The 19,109-nt window shown below is 34.5% G+C and overlaps 2 pseudogenes; both read left to right on the top strand.

Annotated features, from left to right (window-relative positions):
- The first annotated feature begins 2,004 nt into the window (after positions 1-2,004).
- On the top strand, positions 2,005-5,645 carry LOC149219965 (serine hydroxymethyltransferase 3, chloroplastic-like; annotated as a pseudogene).
- Positions 5,646-9,854: 4,209 nt separating this feature from the next.
- On the top strand, positions 9,855-15,228 carry LOC149219964 (calcium-transporting ATPase, endoplasmic reticulum-type-like; annotated as a pseudogene).
- Positions 15,229-19,109: the final 3,881 nt, after the last annotated feature.

Below are 19,109 nucleotides of genomic sequence, written 5' to 3'. Positions count from 1 at the left end.
TCTTTTGAAGGTTGAGTGTGGGAAAAGCCTCCAGAAGACCACATAAGACCTCCTAGGACCCATCCACACCATCCTACATCCTTCCAAGCTCCAAAATCGCCCTCTAACGCCACCTATTCGCTACCACACTCACACACAATAAATTAGATGCATGATTAAATTCACATAAAAGCACATACAAATCCAAAAATATGTTTTTTGCTTATTTACTTCCAGAAATAACATGGTTAGATGTTGTTTACTTCCTTGAGTAGGTAATGGCATTCCTTTCGTGGTTTTCATAGTGTTTTTGGTAAAAGTAGAATTGGCTTGTTAATTAGGCTTTACTAGCTTTTGCTTTACATTCCAGTATTTCTCCTTTTTGCAATTAGAATAACATTTGTAGAGTAATCTTTCTTTCCTTTCATCACACATAGAGCTTCTTATGAAATCTATGGAAGTTGGCTTGAGCTCCTAGTGATCTCACACCGGCTGACCAAGTGACAACTTGCAGTGAGAACTAGTACTTATGCATACAGCATCGACGCTTCCAAGTTTGTTACGAACTATCGGGTTGATAAAAGTAAAGTTGGCAGCCCAGGAGCTACAACATTCTTGCTGCAATACTAGCGCTCACCAAAGATTTCCAATTAAAATAATAATAAATCTACATTTATATATTTATTGGAAGGTTTCTGACAACTGTCACTTCTTTCCATTAGATCCCCTTCAGGCCTTTGGGATACCTACTACTTTCTTATATTATATAGTTGGGGCTTGCTACTTGTTGGCGTGTTGGGGTAAACAAACTTGATGTGTTTTTTTATCTCGCAGTTGGAGTCTATGGAATAAGAAAGAAATTTGATTTGCATTTTCTCATCCTAATAGGTAAATGTTTGTAGATGAAGATTCCATCTTAGCAACTCTGTCACAAGGAAATTTTGTATATTTTGTTGTTGCTCAATACAAAATCAAGCAATTTTTTATTTTTTTTAACTCAACATTGGTTGCATTTAGGAGCAAAGAGTTGTCTCCATGTCTTCTTCACGCAAGAAAGTTGTATGGTCCAACGATCCTGCCATATGACTGTTGATAGCTAGCTTGCAGTACAAGGCTATCTTTGATGATGAAGCAGTAGTAGTAGCTTGGTGGTGGGGAAGATTTGGAAAGTTAAATCTTCAATGAAATCCATGATTTTTATGTGGTTGGCCCTAACGAATAATGTTTTGACGTGAGAGGTTCTATAAAATAGGGCAAGGTAGGGTCCTGGAATTTGTACTCTATGCAAATGTGAAGGGGAAACAATTGACCATGTGCTGGTGTTCATTTGTGTTTTTTCTCGAGAGGTATGGGGTGTTATTCTCCCCTTATTTGAGGATAGGGTACTTGGCAGAAGGCTTCCTTATTGGATTTTTTGATGATAGAGCACTCAAATAACATAGATCATTGCCCCTGATTCCCTCTAGAGCCATTTGGATAGGAAAGAAGGAATAACAATTTTGTAGACAAAGAGATCCCTCCTTTTCAGGTACATCATCAAATAAAATACCTGTATGAAGGCATAAAAATGACTCCAAAGGTTAAACTTCCAAGGTGGGTTGCAATTTGGAGGTTGATAAAACTTATCCATGGCCTTTCTTTGTTGGTGCTTGTCAAGGTGATATTCTTGTTATATATATTATCTGGGAATATGTGTGATATTCTTGTTCTATATATTATATGTGATTCGAACCCAAGTCAGTTGCTCCTGCATGTGTGATATTCTTGTTTTGTATATTATCTACGATTTGAACACAATTCAGCAACATGTAGGAGGCAAATTCGAACTGGTGCTTCTTTTGGTGTCTTTCATGTCTACCTCTGCCAAATAATTATCCACAATACATCAAGTTTTGGATTCACATGTCTCTCGATATTTGATTATTTTTCACATTTTGAAGTGGGCACAGAGGATAGCTCTTGTTTCAGGTGCAATCATATTCATTGCAGGTCATAATGGGCAGTGGAGCAATAGGGATGGGCTTGTTGGGTCAATATAATTTGAACCCAAATGAAAATTTGATGACCAAAACTTCACAACTAGTTTTGGGGGTTCCCTGGCAACAGAAAAGCATAAAATTAGGAGGTTTGAAACTTTGAGGTCGTGCCCATCATATAAACCTTTTTGTATCACAACAAGATTGACAATGGGAAATCATTTGGCATTCATGCTGGCGCAACCCTGCAACTTCCTAGGTGTGCATGTTGTTCACAATTCACACTATGATTTATTTATTTATGTATTTTTTTTTGGTTGAAATTGTTGCATGTATAGATAGCCTATGTGACATCCTTGATAATCTTGTCATTTGAAGACCAAGTGAAGAAAGAACAGATCATAGTTGAATATAGTTTAACTTGGAGGTGTTTAGAAGATTCATTTGTGAATTGAGTTGCTGCAAATAAGCTTCTTATCTTCATTTAATGAACTATGTCAAATACCTCGATTTTATTTATAGTTTTGTCGAGTTAATGGTTAGTGAACGGCTTGATAAAGACTTTTTTCTTGATCTAGATTCTCCTCAAATGCCAACAAACAAAAATTGTAGACCTCAATAATACAATTAATGCTCCTATCAAATTGGGCCTCAGTTACTGAGGGTACTAAATCTATTGTGATTTCTTTATCTAGTTTGTAAATTACTCCGTGCAGAGGGAAAGCATAGCTTTGTAGATCCTCCTCTGAGTGAGCTCGATCCTGACATGAATGTGATAATTGAGAAATAAAAGAAATCGCAATTCAATGGATTGGAGCTTATTTCTTTTGAAAATTTTACATCCTGGGCAGTTATGGAAGATGTTCGATCATGTCTAACAAACAAGTATTCAGAAGGACTCACTCGTAAGAGGTAAGTGCCTAAAGATATAACTTGGAATGTGAATAATGGCACCATCATGATTGTGATTGTGTCTGAGTTGCTTGGCAGTTTCTTCTTGCCACTTAGTATTTTTTCTTGTTAAACTCAGTTTCTCTTAGCTTTTGGACCTGTACTTTTTAGTTTGCATGTTTGACATGTCTGTAATGGTTTATGGGTTCAGCGTTATAATGTAGAGACCTGTAGTTTTTGCATGAGTATTTGTTATCACAATGATGGATACAATTGTTGGACACTTTTCTATATTTATTCACTACTGTGTTGGGTTGGGATTTATGCCATGCATATAATATGTTGGCAATGAATTCATTGACCAAAGTGAGAGGCTTTGCTAGCAAAGGGCCCTAGAAGCATTCCATCTTGACAACAGTACATGGGATGTTAATTTTCAACCATTATCTCGATCCCCAACTAATTTTGTTGTTTATACAACTCTCCTCCAACCACATCATCGCATTATGGTGTGTATGGTTCTGAACTACGGACCTCCTTTGATAAGATTATCATTTCTATTTGGGAATGTATCATGTGAAAATTTTCTTTGCAATGTTTAGGGTTTGGACTTACCACATGCAGGGAATCTGTCTCATGGATTCATGATAGCAAAAAAGTGAGTATCTGCTACATCAATTTACTTTGAATCAATTCCATATCGTCTAGATGAGTCCACAAGTGAGCTCGCATTTCTAGTGTAATAATAATTAGGAGGGAAACAGTTCCATCATTGACAAATATTGAACCAATCTTTTGGGGAAGTGTTCAAAGTGTTAATGGTCGGGTTTTTTTTCTTGGGTTATAGGATTCATTGAATATGAGATGCTTGAGAAGAATGTCACCCTTTTTAGGATCAAGCTTATCATTATTGGTGCTAGTGCATAGCCCCGAGATATTGATTACCCTCGCATGAGGCAGGTATTGAAGCTAATTATTTCTAGGTCTTAAAATGGAAGTCCTTTCCAAAGCTTCTCTTTCCAGCAATGTTTATTCTAGCATATTTTATTAATATGTTCTTATAGTATGTAATGTTGGATTTTTTATGATTTTTAGTACTAAAAAGTTTGTGGTTTGGGAAGATTGCCAATACAGTTGGGGCATACTTAATGATGGACATGGCACACATAAATGGTCTCATCGTTGCTTCTATAATGGTCAATCCATTTGATTTTTGTGATGTAGTAACAACTACAACACACAAGGTGAGTTGATGCTATTAATTTTCTCTGCACTTCACCCTTTTGATTAAAAATATGAGTATATTAGATGAACCTTTTTTTGGATCCATCTTAATGCTATATATCTATGCCATTCCCCCCTTGTAGAAGAAAAAGAATCCCATTAATGTTCAAGAAACATCGAAGAACTAAAACAAATATGCCATTCCCATCATAGGAGGAGTGATTATAAAGTTAAGAGGTGTAGATTTTCCTTTTGATTCTCTTACATGTTATTTGATTCAGTTTCTTGTTTTCATTTTTTTATGTTCTTTTTGTTTCTTATCACTACTAGATCAAAGCTTCGATGAAACTCATTATGTTCCTTGAATTTTTTGTCAATTGTTTCACTTTTTTCCTTTCATTTTTATCTTTCTGATATTTTTCATTCTGAAATATTTTGGGATTGGAGGGTTGTGAATTTTAGTCTTTACAAGGTCCTTGGGGAGGCATGATATTCTTCAGGAAGGAACCAGTATTGGGGGTCGACCTAGAGACAACCATCAAAAATGTAGTTTTTCCAGGGTTACAGGTCAATCTGAGTTCTCCTTCCTTTCCTCCATCATCCATATTGTTCTCTTGCTCACTAATATCATAATATTGGATATCTCGATTTTTTGTATCATTTTGTTTCTAAAAGATACATGAAATAATTTGTGGCTTTCTAGGGAGGACCACATAACCATACCATAGGAGGGTTGGTTGTTTGTTTAAGACATGATGTAACTACAAAGTTCAAGGCTTATCAAGTGCGGGTGTAACACTCTCACATGTCTAAGCTTTTGTAAAATTCATGCGTGTGAAATATTTTTTGAATGGATTTTGTTTCTTATCAAAGGTAAAATAGTTTTAGTAAGTTGTAGCAAATTTTCGAGCCCTTGCAAAGATCCTAATGGATTTGGGTTACAATTTGGTGTGTGGTGGTAGTGAAAATCACCTAGTTCTATTTGATTTGAGGCCCTTGGTAAGGATCCTCTGTTCATATGCTAGAGTACACAACCTACTTGTATATTGATTTGTATTGGATTTACTTGGTTAAATGTAACATGGTATATATTAATGGGCTTGGACAGGGCATTGATGGTGCAAGAGTAGAGGATGTTTTGGATGTTGCTTCTATCACACTGAACAAGAATTTTGTACCAGGTTACATGAATTTTTTCTTTGTATATTTAGATGTAAGGGATTCATTGATTTTCCTTTCTCCATGGGATGATATAGCTTACTTTAATACCTTACATTTTCAGGTGATAAAAGTGTTATGGTTCCTGGTGGTATACGCATAGGGACTCCTGCATTAACCACCCATGGGCTTCTTGAGGATGACTTTATTAAGGTTGTAGATTTTATCCACGAGGGGGTGCAGATAGCCATTAAGGCTAAGAGCTCTGTGAAAAGTACAAAATTAAAAGATTTTATAGAATTTATTAAGTCAGACAATTTCCAGCTACGAAATAGCATTTTTGATCTCAAAAAGTGGGTTGAATCATTTGCTAGCCAATTTCCATTGTCTAGTGTTGGCACTGAAAATCTTAGTTAGATATATGACGTGCTCACAACTTCTCCTTACAATGAGGCTGCAAATTTGTAGAAGCAAGAAAGTCCTTTGTCACAATTACGCTGGCATTTGAGAAATTGGTTTGATATGGAATCAACAAGGTAGTGATGGAAACACTCAAGGAAACAAAAGTTGGGAGAAAAGTAAAACAAAATTTGTACAAACATTAATCTCTCATAGCTTGACAAAAGTGGTAGAGAAAAGATTAATCTCTCCTACCTTGACAGAACTAGTGGTCAAGATCAACACCTACAAGAACTTTGTTGTGGAATATTATCAAAACTAATAGAAGGATATGAAAGAGTGTACAGTAAGAACCTTGACAAACACGACCACTGAAACTTGCAACATTGTTTGTAGGAAGAGAAAATTATGTTTCTTTTTTCCAAACATGTATGTTAGTATATTACAGTTTAATGAATATGTTTTCCTATTATCATATATGGTTTCATACTTTAACAAAACATTCGCCAAGACTTCACAATGTTTTATTATTTAGTGAAAGATTTGCCAAGATCTTACAAGATTTTATAATTCAGTGAAAGATTCACCATGACTTTACAAGATAATATAATTTGGTGAGAGATTTGCCAAAAAAATTATATATACATATTATATTATTGATAAAACCGCCTTCCATTTTCCATATGTATCATGGGGATTCACCCATTTATTATACATATAAATTTAGGGTGGTTCTTAAAATTTTCCCTGGTCTTGATGCCATTGCCTTGTCTTTCTATTCTAGTAAGAAATTTCGACATCTTATAATTGTAGAAAGCATCATCGTAGTTGCTTGCGCCAATGTTTTGGAGGCCATTGTGCTTGCCATAATTCTTGGGCACATGGTATGTTTTCCCATATGATGTAAATTATTGTATTGCTGATTCTTGATTATGTTTTTCCTCCTTAGTGAGTTCTTATCTTTTCCTCCCTTATTTTGTTTTGGAGGATTTTTCAAAATAAAAGTAGTCAGCTTATCCCTCATATCTACATCAATAATGTACCCACATGCAACACATTGCAAGGATAACATTTGTGTCTTTGATATTAGAATATTTGTCTCTGGATTTCCACATCCATAGCATTCGACATATATTTTTTATAAAAAATTCAAGCAAATCAACCGATCTTTGCATTGGCATGGGAGCCATTAACAGTAGAAGTTCCAGTCTTCTCGTCAATCTTTGACTCAACACCCAATTCACATCCAACCATCTTTGTATTGGCATGGAGCCATTAACAGTAGAAGTTCAAGTCTTCTCGTCAATCTTTGACTCAACACCCAATTCACATCCAAAGAACATCGTCGTGTAAGAAGGTTTCCTTCCAAGAGTTTTTGCCACATCTACCATATTAACAATGTTGGTCTTGATGCCATTTCCCCAATTTCTATTTTAGTAAGAAATTTCGACATCTTATCTATAGAAAGCATCATCACAGTTGCTCGAACAAATGTTTTGGAGAGCCATTGTGCTTGCCATCATACTTGGGAACATGGTATGTTTTCCCATACGATGTAAACTGTGCATTCTTGATTATGTTGGATACACGACCCAGGATGACACCAACATAAGGCCTAGTGGAGCTCACATTCTGCATTGATAATTGATCTCATATCAACACAAAGGAAATCTACCATACCCCACATTATAGTCTATATCCAACAAACTCTATCTAAAACCAGAGATCTATGCCCATGTCATAGGCATAATTATGAAATCTATTAAAAAATTTCCTACTATCAAATAGAAGTAATAAATAGAGATACTTGATTTCATTCAATACACCCTCTAAATTTCATACATTGACACAGTTTTATGAATCATCTCCCCCTCTCAGTAGCTTAATTTCCAAAGTTATATGTCTACAAAGTTTAAAAACAAATCAATTTTTTTATATGAGGCAAAATGGAAAACCTTGACGCAACTTCAAGATATAAAAGCATCAGTGATTTGGAAATAGTAGCTTAATTTCCAAGGTTATATGTCTACAGAGTTTAAAAACAAGTCAAATTTTTTATACGAGGCAAAATGGAAAACCTTGACACAACTTCAAGATATAAAAGCATCAACAATTTGGAAATAGTACACTAATATCTTAGGTGACACCACTTAATCATCTTGTGTGCTTTCCTTTGGAGCTATTCGAGGGATTTTGGTGTGACATCTTTCTTCTACGCTACTCTTTCCTATGCTACTAAATACTACACTAATCTATGCTACTGAATAGTACACTAATCTCTTGAGTGACACCACTTAATCATCTTGCTTGCTTGCCTTTGGAGCTATTTGAGGAAGGTTTGGTGTTAAAGAGATTTTGGTGTGACATTTTTTTTACACTACTCTTGCCATCACCTTTAGGTGCTCGACTGTTAAGGAGAGGGAGAGGAGAGGGAGAGGAGAGGGGGCTCGACTGTTAAGGAGAGGAATTTCTTGCTTGCTTGACGTTAGGAAAGCAAGGACCCGACAGGGGGCTCGACTGATAAGGTGATGCACTTGCTAGTTTAAATATTTTTTGAAATGATTTTAAAATATAGAAAAAGCTTAACGGGCGCAAAATCGGGGTCACAGGTAAAAGTTGATGTGCGCACGCACTTTCCGAGCTTCTTCCATTCTCGTTATCATTACGTACTTTCATAAATTTCTATCCTTTTATATCGCAATTGGACGGTGTTAATGGTAATTTAAAAAATATCAGAAAAATCCCATTGACCTCTAATGTCTGAACTCTCTATTGCGTACATCTAATTGTATGCATCCAACAGTTGTTAACTTTCAAGGAATTTGCGAGGAAGCTTCCTTAATGAGAACAGAGAAATAGAAAAGGTAAAGTTTAGGATTTTTTTTTCTGGTTGAAAAAAAATGTGGAAGCCTCGTTGAGTTTGGTGACATCATAACTTTGTTCTCATGGCACCTGACCAATATCGTATAATGCTTGTTTCGTCCACAGAGTTTACGCGTATGACATCAACTGTTTGTCAGTTATGCAGGATAAGCATATAAATTCTTCTCGTGTCCCCAAAATGTGATAAATCTGATGGTTCTAAGAACGTGGTCTGTGCGAGTTATTGTGGAATGATTTTGGGTTTTCATAGCACTGTGTCCTGCACTGCCCATTAAGGTGTCTATGGCATAAGGTGTCTAAGCTATAGTTAGTTCAGTTGATTTTGAAAGAGAACGCTGGTACAAAATATTTGATGGTTTGTACTAGCTTGTCTTGATTGTGATAGTTGTCCTGAAACTGCATTATTGTGATGGAGTCTCTTTGGAGTTGAAAAGTTTTCAGCAAGTGGAATCTTTGAATGAATCTTTGTTTCAGTGATTGACTTTTTTGGTTGGATTCAAGATTGTTCAGTTGGTTTTTTTATTATTATTATTATTAGTATTCAAACCAGCGCATTTTTTTTTTTAAATCATATGGAATAAGTTGCAACAATTTATCTGGTAAATTTTAGGGATTTGTTTGTGGGAAGCTGTTTTTCCAAAAATTGATGCTAGTAATTCGTTGTTCATGTTCCTTTTCTAGTATAAACCTTGGGTGCTAAAATTAGTCTTATTACAACATTATAAGAGGGATTTATCTATGATTGAATATTTTTTTTTAATATGAATGCTATCATCTTGTTTTTATGTGCTTTTCTTTTGCATTGGAAGCATTGGTGCAACTACCTTGTCATAAAAATTTATGATTTTTTTTTTCCTTTAGAATTGGGTGAGTTTAATGGTTAAGAACATGTGTTTCCTCCTAAAAAGTCATAGGTTCAAAACCAGAGAGATAGAGTATGTATGCTTTAGTAGACTTAGCAGTCAAATCGGAAATAGCTCCTTAAAATTAGATGATAATAATAATATATGAGCTGACATTGTGTTCAATTTGAATGGTAACTTCTGTTATTTGTTAAGTTTTTAGTTTCTTGACGTTTTTAGAAGAAATGTTTTCAAATTGTGTATATCAAACTGGATTTTGTTCATTGCAGAAGAGCATTTGAATTAGAACTCTGTTAGTACTTGAACAACATTTCTAAATCCAACACCTTTTTTTTCGTGTAGAAAACTAATTAAAGCTCGTGTCCAAGGTTACAAGGGTTCTTGAAAGTATTGATTTTGGAGTTTTTCAAACGCATTATAGATCTGTTAATGGTGGAGCAATCTGTTTGAATTCAGAATCTGACAATCTAATTCACAGTCCATGGAGGACAAGATATTCCCTGCTTGGTCTAAAACTGTTGAAGAATGCTTAGAAGAATATGATGTGAGCTTAGAGAAAGGTTTAAATTCTCATAATATATGGATGGAATGAGCTCCAGAAGAAAAATGGTGCACCTTTGTGGAAGCTGGTAGTGGAGCAATTTGATGACACAGTTGTTAAAATACTTCTGGTGGCAGCTGGCATTTCATTTATTCTTGCCTACATGCGTGATAATGTGTCTTCTGAGGAGGGTATAACAGCCTATGTAGAACCCCTAGTCATTCTCTTAATTCTAATCCTTAATGCCATTGTTGGAGTGTATCCTTAATGCCATTGTTGGAGTGTGGCAGGAGAATAATTCTGAGAAGGCTTTAGAAGCTCTCAAAGAAATGCAATCTGATCATGCAAAGGTCTTGAGAGATGGACATTATGTTCCAGATCTTCCCTCCAGAGAACTTGTTCCAGGAGATATAGTGGAACTGAAGGTGGGAGGCAAGGTTCCTGCAGACATGAGAATTGTGTCCCTCAAGACATCCACCTTTACATCCACCTTTAGGATGGAGCAGAGCTCCCTGACTGGAGAGAGCATGCCTGTGGTCAAAAGAACATATCCAGTCACCCTGTGTGACTGTGAGTTGCAGTCAAAAGAATGCATGGTGTTTGCAGGAACTACAGTTACCAATGGTTGCTGCACTTGCATTGTTGTGACCACTGGCATGTCTACAGAAATAGGTAAAATTCAGGCACAAATTCAGGAAGCTTCAATGGAATGTCATGATACCCCTTTGAAAAGAAAGTTAGATGAATTTGGTGAAAGACTGACAACAGTGATTGGTGCTATTTGTATTCTTGTCTGGATCATGAACTACAAATATTTTCTTTCATGGGAAGTCATAGATGGGTGGCCAAAGAATATCAGATTCTCATTTGAGAAGTGTACGTACTACTTCAAGATTGCTGTAGCTCTGGCAATTGCTGCTATACCAGAGGGATTGCCTGCTGTGATTACTACATGTTTGGCTCTTGGCACTCGTAAGATGGCACAGAAGAATGCTATTGTGCGGAAGCTACCTAGCGTGGAGACTTTGGGTTGCACCACAGTGATTTGCTCTGATAAGACAGGCACTCTTACAACCAATCAGATGTCTGTCAGTGAATTTATAGCCATAGGGCACAGTTCTGGTTCACTTAGAGAGTTTACTGTTGAAGGGACAACATATAATCCCGAGGATGGAAAAATATTGGATTGGCCTGCACATAATATGGGGGCAAATTTAGAAACTCTGGCAGAAATTGCTGCAGTTTGCAATGATGCAGGGATATCTTGTCAAGGTCACCAGTTTCATGCTACTGGTATTCCGACTGAGGCAGCCTTGAAGGTTAGTAATTGCTTAGATAATTGATTTGTTTGATTTGTTTACTAGTTTTCATGTTTTGTTTCACCATGTGAAAATGTCCAGCAATTTGGAAATACCTAGACTAGTTATGAATAGCGGTGCAGAGGAATAATGAACCGAATGAAATCTCCACTTTGAAAAACAAAGTATGGAAAGGAAACAAAAACCATCCTAAGGAATAATATATGACACATTTTTCGCTCTAATAACCTCCCCATTTGTTTCTAGGTTCTCGTGTGAAGGTATTGGTTGAAAAAATGGGAGTTCCAGATCCAATGGCAGGTGATACAAGTGCCATTCTCAACAGTGGCACAGTGAATTGGGTGACTGATTCTGCTCATAATCTTCTTAAAACATGTGATTTAGAATTTAAAAATCTTATCTTTTTGCAGCAAAGCATTGTATAATTGTGATTGGTTGGTTTTGTATAGGTAATTGTGATTGGTGGATACAAAGATCAAAGAGGTTGGCTTTATTGGAGTTTGATTGTGATCGAAAATCCATGGGTGTTATTGTCAAGGAACCAATGGGACAAAATCGTCTGCTAGTGAAGGTTCTTTTGTTTTTTTTCAGTTTTCCTCAATCTACTCATTCGAAGGATTTCAATTGTGTACTTTCCATTGTTTCTATTTGATAATTATCATGATAATGTTACATCATCCAAGATTGCTTTAACCTTTCATTCCTGTACTTTGCCTTGTTTCTATTTGAAAATTATCTTGATAATGTTACATCATCCCAGATTGCTCCTTAAAGGATAGATTTTAAACTATGGTTGGAAAAGTTCTAAAATTGCATATTTTCCCATACTTCGCCTTGTATCTATTTGCAAAACATCATGATAATGCCATATCCAAGATGCTTTGATAAATGAATTGAAAAAGCCTAATATTGTATATTCTTTTATATTTTAACTTGTATGTTTTTTCAATACATAAGATATAAGATAATAGTAATTTCAAAATATTTATTATATTAGTGTAATTTTATATAATTATGAATAGTTATATTGTTTTTTTTAAGAAAATTATTATAAAAATAATGATAAAAAAATAATAATGATATAGATATGGAAATCTATATTCAAAAGAAGATATGTAACTTAATTTCTAGTTCCTTAATTGTAATTAAGATCATGGATACAAATGACTTGCTACTTTGCATTGACTTTCTTAACATGTATTTTTTACTAAGAAAAAAAGTTAGACCAACTTTGTTTGGCAATATTAAAGTTTAGCTATTTTTGCAGGGCGCCTTGGAAAATTTGCTTGAAAGGAGTGCTTTTCAACAACTTGCAGATGGATCAGTTGTTGAACTAGATGATGCATCAAGGGAATTACTCTTGAGGAAGTTTCATCAAATGAGTTCAAAGGCTTTGCGTTGTTTGGGATTGGCATACAAGGAAGATTTGGGAGATTTCAATGATTATGATGGAGAGAAACATCCTGCTCATATGAAATTGTTGGACCCAAGCAATTACTCTGATATAGAAAACAACCTTATCTTTGTTGGTCTTGTTGGATTAAGAGTAAGTTTTGGCATTTTTAAATATTATTGTGCCTACATGTTTTTCTTGAGTCTCTTATCTTTGATCTAATATGATGCTTGAAATATGGCCCATTGTGAACCCTTTTATATTTTTTCCTCCCTACTTTTTCCCCTAGGTTTGTGGTAGGGTACCTTATTTTCTCAATGCATTGTATACTTTTCTAATGAACATACTAACATGACCAACTTCAATTAATAGGATCCTCCTCATAAAGAAGTTCACAAGGCCATTGAGGATTGTGGAGATGCAGGTATTCGAGTAATGGTGATCACTGGTGATAGCAAGTCCACAGCAGAAGCCATATGTCAGGAAATAGGTGTGTTCTATGAAGGAGAGGATCTCAGTGGTAAAAGTTTTACTGGAAAAGAGTTCATGACACTCCCTTTGGATAAGCGTGTTGAAATCTTGGCAAAACCGGGTGGTCGGGTTTTCTCTCGAGCAGAACCAAAGCATAAGAAGGATATAGTTTGGATGCTCAAAGAAATTGGTGAAGTTGTGGCAATGACTGGAGATGGTGTCAATGATGCCCCTGCTTTGAAGATTGCAGACATCGGAATATCCATGGGAATTGTTGGGACAGAGGTATGCTTACAATTTCTTCCACAAGATTTTCCATTTACTTCTTTTGTTTTTTTCATTCCCCACTGATTTCTTAGGAGTTTGCATTGACATGAAATTATAATTTTTGTTTAGAAGGTGTATTTTATAATTTCAAATAAGGTTAGTGTCTATTGCATGTGACCTAAAGGAAGAATTAAAAAAGATGCACATTATATTTCACTGGCAGTATTAGGTTCTAACTTGTCATTTTGTTTTCATCATTAGTATTCACTGCATTTATTATGCCTTTCAAAATATAAACATTTAGTATAAAAATTAAATCTAAGTTGCTCATCTTAGTGTTTTCTTATCATGTTTTTACCTTAAAACAACTCAAAATTTCATTTGGGCATAATATTAGGGAAAAAATACTTAAGCCTCTAGGTTATTTTGAATTAATCCATATTAAGCCTCTAGGTTATTGGTAGATGGTTTAATACCCATATTAGATTTTTGTACACAATTAAATGTGTGTGATATCATAGAAATATCACATTAATAAATTAATCCCTTTCCAAAAGCTACTAAAATAAAAAATTAGGGAATGAATGTTTTGTTACTTTTATAATTTTATCTTTTCGATTTAAATTGAAAATTATAACAATTTAATGAAATATCATTTTGCAATTTCATTACTATGTAAGGAATTTGAGGTTTGTACATTGTGTACACATTTCTTTGTGTGTTTTAGGTTGCCAAGGAAGCATCAGATATGATATTAGCTGATGATAATTTCAGCACTATTGTTTCTGCTATTGCAGAAGGTCGTTCCATCTACAACAACATGAAATCTCTCATAAGGTATCCATTTCTACATCTAGATACAAATATAAAAACTTTTTATCGAGTTCCTTTTCTTCCAAGTCTAGTATACTCCTTTTTTGTACTCTTATTTTCTGTAATTCATTATAGGTACTTGATATCATCTAATATGGGGGAGGTGGCTTCCATATTTATAACCGCTATGTTAGGCATGCCTGAAGGCTTGATACCTGTGCAACTTTTATGGGTGAATTTAGTCACTGATGGTCCTCCAGCAACAGCTCTTGGATTTAATCCCACTGACGAAGATATAATGCAAAAACCACCTCGTAAAAGAAATGATGCCCTGATTAGTGCGTGGGTGTTTTTCCATTACATGGTATTCATCCTTTTATACATTTGGTTATTTTTTCTTCTTTTTTTTCTTAAAATCTCAAAATTCTGCTTTTTTTTCTTCTTTAATCATCATCTTTATTTTTTTCCCCTCTCTTTTAACTGCAGGTTAGTGGTTTATATGTTGGAATTGCAACAGTAGGTGTTTTTGCTCTGTGGTACACATATGATTCATTTTTAGGGACAAAATTCTCTACGGATGGCCACACATTGGTAACCTTTTCACAACTGAGGTCTTGGGGAGAGTGCCCATCTTGGGAGGGTTTCGAGGTTTCACCATTTTCCATCGGTGGGAAAACTCTCTCGTTTTCCAATCCTTGTGATTATTTTTCAACTGGAAAAGTAAAAGCTACAACCCTTTCCCTCTCCTATTGGTGTCCGTTGAAATGTTCAACACATTAAATTCTCTATCAGAGGATAATAGTTTGCTCACTATGCCACCTTGGACTAATCCTTGGCTATTGGTGGCAATGTCTATTACATTTGGACTTCACTTTATGATCCTTTATGTTCCATTTCTGGCCAATATCTTTGGCATCGTACCCTTGACTTTAAGTGAATGGTGTTTAGTTATAGTAGTTTCATTTCCAATGATTCTGATAGATGAAGTGTTGAAACTAGTTCATAGGAGAATGCGTAAAGGACATCAAAAATACAAACTTGTTTAAACTACTTGGTCATATTAGTGTAAAAAATATATATATTCGATCATACTTATTATATAAAGTGTGGATCGACATGTACATATTTTTTTATCGAGATTATTTGGGTGGATGAATGTATCAAGGGAATTATGTATTTATAGATGGCATACATGCCATATAGTAAAAAAAATTCTATGTTTGGAATAGTTTTAACTACCTCTATATTTTATATATAAATGGAGAATTAGAGAAATGTAGTGTTGTTTTGTCCTTTTGAGATTTCAAAATATACTTTAGAAACATGTATTGCCTTAAAATTTCAATATATTCAATGAAAAGTTATATGAATGCAAGATTTGTATCTATGGTAACTCCAAATATTTTCTCTTAACTCACTAAACTTAGAAGCATGTTATTGAATTTTGAAATTTGAATATGACAAGTTTTCTTATACCATAATTAGGAGAGAGTATGGCTCAAATTAGGTTTCCTGTCATAACTCGAAACTTGAAACACGTAAAATTTAACATGTTTTTGCTCGATGTGAATATTATAACAAATGAGTATCCTGTGTTTGCATGAGTCAAGTATTTTATGCTTATAAATTTATGAATTTATTTTGTAATTTAATTGACCCATTATGGGTAGAAAGTGTTAGATAGGTCATTAATTTCTTTACTCTAACAATATCAAAATATTTAAACATTATTGATCTTTAAATTTAAGGTTTCTTTCATTATATTGATAGAGATGCTTTGAATGGAATACACATATTTTTCAAATTTAACAATAAAATATTGATTTAAGGGTTATTTTAAATGTATGAAGTTGGAGAAGGAAAATCAAGAGTTACAAGATAGGATACATGTATAAATTGGCACAATGCAAGGTGCTTTGAGTTCATTTCACTCTTTAGTCACGTAAACTAAATTATTCAAATTATTCAAGAATGTGTGTGTGTAGAGAGAGAAAAACATTATGTAATATTATATTGTAAGAGAAAATTTATGAATTTGGTTACAATTTTATATAAGTTATGTACAAAAAAATTGAAGTTCTTTTATCATAAAAAATGAGAATTACTATAATTGGTTAGGAAAATTAGATAAATAAACTAGTTGATTGATAGTTGGGAGAAGTTATTCATTCTAATTGAAGTTAGACCCAATGCTTTGTGAATCTTCCTTGGATATTCTAGCCACATTTTCTTACTACTTGTCATTGCGTTGTAGTCACTTGGTACACACCAAACATCACTTTTTGCTTTTATTTTAGTGATGACATCACAAAAGTTGTGTGAGAAACTCAAAATCACAGGAACATGCCATAAGATTATTTGGATGATTGTAGGTCATGGGAACTTGAATGGAAACATGGCCATTTGCACTTAGGAAATTTATCATTATATTCATATTGTCCCTTAGTCTGCAACCATTCTTACAAACATGGTTTAGCTTATAATAGATTCCGAAATCAATGATTAACTTATACTCTTCTTTACATGTAAAATTCTTATCTACATGAGGATTGGAGAACATTTTTCTTGGGTAATAATTTTTCCTTTAATGCCTTAGACAATAACAAATACACACACAAATGCATCGAATTAACAAAGCCACTAAAATAACAATGGAAGTAAACATATACTCACATACGACTCTTTATAACTTGAGTATTTGTATTTTCATACACAAAAAGATACACATTTATTAACAATTACTTCAAGATGGAAGTCAAGTTGATGGATACCAACCAAATTTTACTTTTAGATTCTTCAGCAATAATAACATAGACAATTTCAACTTGTGATGTAGTTCCTAGAATTGAAATGTGTATTTTCTTCTGTGGTGGATTTCAAGAGATCATATTCACAATCCATTTGATAAGCATCCCTTGGATCATTATTTTGACCTTGATATGTTATACACACATTTTTTTCATCACCATCATTATCATCTTTGTTAACGTCACTTTCATTCCCAAAATAATTAGCAACCTTACCACCAACACCATCATTTTCATCTTTTAACATCAATTCATGTTCATCTAAAGGGTAAGATGGATCATTGTGTCAATATCACATAAAATATTCATATGTATCTCTACCCATTGCACATCTAAAGTAATATTTTTCTCTCCTCTTAGTCCTTGAAAGATGATAAGGGTCTTCAAGATACTTTATGGAAAAAACATATCTCCCTTGTTATTGCAAGTTTCTTAAACCACAAGCTAAACTTCTCTCACAAATAACATATATACATAAATCAAAGAGGTGTATATATGAGGAAATTATTTATGCAATAATGAAAAGGAAAACAAATAATTCAAACTCTATATATGCAATTCTACAAGATAAAATTTTCAATGTCATACATTAAGTTATCTTGTTAGAGAGAAGAAAAAGAAAATCAACATGGACAATAGTTATTCAAACTGCAAGGTCAATTATATTTGTTTAATGAGGTGCATTATATAATAGAATATGGAAAATATGTTAACTTTTCTTTGATTGGTGTAATGTTGATCTCTGTTAACATTTGGAATAATATTAAATTTAATAGGGAGGGGATGAGATGGGAAACTTGGTCGCTATAATACTAATAAAATCAATAAAATATTGATACTATAACTTACATATATAATTTTAAGATGTCGCCCCTACAAATTTATAATATAGTAAAGCTAAACCCTAAGGGATAGGTCAGTTGGTTTTCCCATATTCCCAAAGGAACAATTCTAATGGGAGGTTGTGAGATCCATTCCCTCTAAGCCCTTCGGGGTTACCAGTTGTACATGATTAATATTTCCCTCCATCCAAGAATCTAGGGAAAGGGTGAGGTGGGTGGGGGGGAATTCTCCATAGATATTAATTTGGGGATATATATGTAACACCTGCTTCTACATTTACCCAAATTCACAAGCTCGTCAAGGTAAACGTGAGACAAGTCTCATTATGACATGACTTGACCTCCAAGTTCCAGTTATGGAAGTGGGGCCGACACACCGACAACTTATAGACATCCCTCAGGAACACTAGATAACCCAAAAGTCATCCCACAAACTTTGATGACCAGATCCTGAGTTGGAATTGTTTTTTCATAATATTAAACCCCAACCACACACACAACATAGCATGCATGTGGTTATGAGCCTCCAACCGCACCCATAAGCCAGTCTCCATGTGATTATAACCTAAAAACTCCAGTTTTGTGCCAGCGGTTTCAACATCTGAGCCATTTTTCCAAGCTAGCCTCTAGACCATTTCCCATAATTCCCTATAACTTTCCAGAATCATAATTAACGCGACGAAAATGTCAAACATTCAAACTTGAAGTAAGAAATTACCCTATATTATGTTGTATACATGAGATATTTTGTCAAACATATGGTAAATGTGTGAGCTATAGGTAATGAATGCATATCTAATCACAAACTTATGAATTTCATCTCATAATCACCAAGAAGGCTCCAAGCCCTCTCTAGCTAGCTGCAATAACACTTGTTATCACATGCATTCATCAACCTTTCAATAACTTATCAAAACATGTCAATAGCGATAGATAGAGTACATCATATAACCAACATATAACTAGCATATAAACATAATGGAAACCATGGAAAATCAGCCATAAAAGTGCCAACATAATCACCACAAATTCTCATAGATCACATTAGGAAAATATATCATATTAACATATGAAAATTCCAACCAAGTCAAGGACTTCCACGTACCACCCGACCATAGATTGGGCTGAACCAAATATCTCTTTCAACTAATCACCCCTGTGCCATATTCCAATAGTGAATGTGGGATCTATTGGGTTAAACCAAAACAAAACCGAACCAAGGATTCTGGAGGCTAGAACACCTCAACCCTTAACCACAATGATCTCACCTATACATTCCACAA

Source organism: Pinus tabuliformis, chromosome Q, assembly GCF_031772625.1.
Source record: "Pinus tabuliformis cultivar Carrire ecotype Pingquan chromosome Q, CPIR1, whole genome shotgun sequence".
Lineage (NCBI taxonomy): Eukaryota > Viridiplantae > Streptophyta > Pinopsida > Pinales > Pinaceae > Pinus > Pinus tabuliformis.
The sequence above is the reverse complement of the archived record's forward strand: the minus strand, read 5'-3'. Positions and strand labels throughout refer to the sequence as shown.